Source organism: Cydia pomonella, chromosome 21 (genome assembly GCF_033807575.1).
Source record: "Cydia pomonella isolate Wapato2018A chromosome 21, ilCydPomo1, whole genome shotgun sequence".
NCBI lineage: Eukaryota > Metazoa > Arthropoda > Insecta > Lepidoptera > Tortricidae > Cydia > Cydia pomonella.
The window spans coordinates 9,922,287-9,926,289 of NC_084723.1; the positions used below are offsets into that span (position 1 = coordinate 9,922,287).

Below are 4,003 nucleotides of genomic sequence, written 5' to 3' on the forward strand. Positions count from 1 at the left end.
ATCAACTTTATTTCCTATATAATACACCAAAAAAATATTCATGTATTGCAATAAAAAAATACAATTCTTCTATCAACTACAACGCATAATAGTTCGGCTATCGATCTTGAGTACGCAAAATAGTTCACTACCACTTAGTTGTCTCGCCTTTACTCTTAAGAACAGCCTTGATCCTCAATGGCATCGTCGCTACCAACTCTTCGCACTCTTCTGGGGTTATAGACTCCCAGACAGCGACGATTTTCTCTTTGAAATCACTTTTTGACCTCGATGGAAACATGCGTAATTTTTTTTCATTTTCCACCACAATGTTTCAATGGGTGACAAATCTGGACCATTCGACCAAGTCTTCATGGTCTTCGCAGTATGGCAAGATGCCCCGCCCCGTCTTGTTGAAAAGTGTAGACATTTTCATATTTCTAGCTTGGAATAAATGGAATTAAACTGGTTTTCAAAATGTCCTGGTATTTCACTGCATTAACAGTCCCTTCTACAAAATGCAGGCGGCTTACCCTTTGTGCCGACATGCAACCCCATATCATCACAGACCCAGGAAACTTCACTTTCTCTTAATGCAGTCCTTGATGAATGCTTCGTCATTATTTCGAACGATTTTTTTTCGTTCGTCGCCGACAGTTACTTCGAATTTTGATTCATCACTCCATATTATTTGATGCCATTGCTCCAGTAGTCCAGTTTGAGTGCTCGCGAGCAAATTTCAGCCTCTTTTTTTCTGTAACTCCGTTAGTAAAGGTTTTTCCTTGGCCGTGTAAAAACCATATCCCATTCTTTTGAGAACCCTTTTGCAGGTATCCACTGAAACGTCTTCCTGGATCATATCACGCCATTTTACGGTAAGTTCCCCCGCACGAGCACGGCGGTTTTGTTTGATAATTTTCTTTAAAACTCGGTTTTCAGCTGCACTCGTCATACGCGGTCGACCAGACTTCTTCAAACACGAAATTTTGCCGTGTTTCTTGCGATGCTGGATGATTGACTGGACAGTAGATCTTGGCAGTAATAAATCTCTGGCAATTTGGTTGGTAGATTTTCCACTCTCACTACTGGAAATTAAAATTTTCCTGACTTCTTCTGTGACTGGTTTTCCGCGGCCCATGTTGCTCTAAATTACTTATAATAATGAAAAAATACTTGTAGTATGTACTTATATATGTACCATTTGACATATTAAATGACAATGGGTTCCAAATTTATTTGAATCATTTTTATTTATTTGAGTAATAACATTAAAGAGGCTTATGTAACGTAACATGCCTAGGCATGTACAAACTATTTTGCATCAATTAAGAACCTGCCGAACTGTTTTGTGAAACCATACATGAATGAATATACCTAGGATTTTTTTTCTTACATTGTATTTATTGTGCAATAGTGTAAAAGCAACGTTGTATTTATGGAGTATAATATTGTAGAAATCGTTTGCTGCTAATGCCTTTCTAGAAATAAAATGAGTTGATATAAGATTCATATACTTAGGGCCAGTTGCACCAAACCACCTGCTAACGTAAGCACAGTTCGCTAAATTTTAACGCTTACGTGGGGGTCTTATCGATTGCTAAATAAAATGCGTTGCACCAACTATAAAATAACAGAATGTCGTCGCTAATCGTGTGGCCATACTATGAACGCGTTCCTACCAAAATTTTTATGGTAGAATTATTTTTTCATATAGCAACCCAGTCATAAATGTCAAAGTTGTCAAATTTTTCAACAACGAGAAAACTTTTGTAGGCGCGAACTAGCTTCTTTTCAGGTTTTAAATCTAAATAGGTACTACACAAGTTATGCCATGCCAATCTTCTATATATTTACTTATGATTATATTAAAAACAATGTATTTTCATGGCAAAGTAAAACTGCTGACTATGACTACGATTGTTCAGTGGCCAAGTGCTTTCCAAGCTGCAAAGCCGAATCAAACGAGGAGCTGCATTGCCCGGTAAGTTATCTTATTAGTTTAATACGTATCTCTAACTACTTTCGGAGCCTTAAGCACAAGGAATTACCTACGCTATCTACGACTATGACCCAAATACCGACAGTTGGGGTAACATTTCCATTATTTCCAATAACATATATTGTTGACACAATAATACATAACTGTTAGTTCTGTTAGTAGCAGATATTCAAGTTACTTTTGTACTTTAATTTAAACCTGCTTGATCTAAGCATTTTCTTTTTGCCAATGGTTGAAACGGATCACAATATATTTTTATGCATAATAATTTCATGTTACTTTCTTTTCAGGTTTGATATACACCATTTGATATGGAATACAAGATGAAAGTTACACACAAGTGAATCGATTAATGAAATCAAAGAATCATACACTAGATTAACTGGAAAAACTTGTCGCAAAAAATAAAGTATTATAAATAGTATCTGAATTTCATTTTTGATAATAAAATAAATTTTTAGTTACCTTATCTTACTTTATTTTCTATCTTACACGAAATCCTTTTTAGGTAGTGACTAATGGAGGTAAAAGGTTATCCGGAGAGAAATCAACAACTCATTGACATATAATATATTATTTCACAATTAGATTTAAGTGCCTACTTATTATATTTTCTGTCATACTGGTGACTTCATTTGTTTATTCCAACTATTATTTATTTTTTTCTTTATTGGTATGATCATGATATAAATCATTTATGAAACATGCATGGGCTGTTGAAAAACTGGTATTATGACTGAATTTAGAGCTATTTAGGTATGTTAGGTTTTAAATGATGATTTATAGGGACTGGTAGGTTAATATGTAGGTAGGGTATTGTCAGTAGTCAGTTGTGTATAATAAATGTGTAGTCAGGTTTAAAAATAATGGGTTTACACATTCTCTAAAGTATGTTGTAATGCTCTTTTGCAAATTAAGACCTATGGATTATATTTTTACTAATTTACTGTTATGTTATTTCCAATACATGGCTAGGGTTACATATAATTGTTACATTGTCATTTATTTATATGAGACTCCACTGTATGACTGGTTGAACACAAGTAAAATTCAGGTGACAGAAGGGAGGCCATATTATATTTTATCTAACCCAGGTATTGGCTGTTATATTTATAAATGTTATCCAGTATGAAAGGAAACAATTAAGATGGTCAGCTCTTTATCATTTGCCACCATGCCTGTCACGTTCTAACAAGTATGTAAGCTCAAAAGTGACAGGCATAGTGACAAGTGATAAAAATGGAACCATGCTGCCACCGCAGGTTATACTTATACCTATTAAACTACTCAGTTGTTCTCATGTATATTCGATATTTCCAGAAGAATTACTTTATTAGGCTCGGAGGCCACTATTGTCTAGACACAGTAAGAGATCCTTTGGCATAGTATCAAGGTAAGTATGTCAGGGCATGCAGAGGCATCCCTCACACAAATAAATGCTAAGAACATCTGGCATGTCTAAGACACTTTGTTAAACCTGAAAATTCCAGAGGGATACCTTGACATTCACAAGCAGAGCTCAATGTGTAGGGATGCCTTGGCAATATGCTGAAGGACACCCTGCCATGCCATGTCGCTAACGGGTGTGGGACCCTATAATAGGTATAATGTAATAATTGAAGATAAGAGATACCCAGGTAGCCCACACTCAAAATAACTGTAGATTTTTGGAGCTGTTAATTGGTAAATCTAATTGTAACTTTGTATTCTAATAAATATTAATTTAAATATAAATATCACCATAAATAAAACTGTTTTTAGTTCATTACTTACAAAGTTGTTGTTTCTAGGGTTAATGAATAAGATATGTTGTAAAAGCAAATAAAACACAAGCAAGTATGTATGAATTGAAGTATTATAATCAGTTTTACATTAGGTACACATTTTGCCCACTTTAACCTATTATGCAGACTGGTCTGGAATTGTCCAATACATTTTCTTCACACTAAAATACTTGATGTCATATGTAGCATCTTGTTTTATGTGCGTTTATAGTTATAAATATAGTTCACTTCTGTTGTGGGT

General features: G+C 34.6%; 1 long non-coding RNA gene across 1 annotated transcript; it reads left to right on the top strand.

Annotated features, from left to right (window-relative positions):
- Positions 1–1,490: 1,490 nt before the first annotated feature.
- LOC133529748 (uncharacterized) lies at positions 1,491–2,448 on the top strand. Its single transcript, XR_009801199.1, has 2 exons — positions 1,491–1,960; positions 2,269–2,448. It is a non-coding gene; the product is annotated as an uncharacterized LOC133529748 (long non-coding RNA).
- The last annotated feature ends 1,555 nt before the right edge of the window (positions 2,449–4,003 follow it).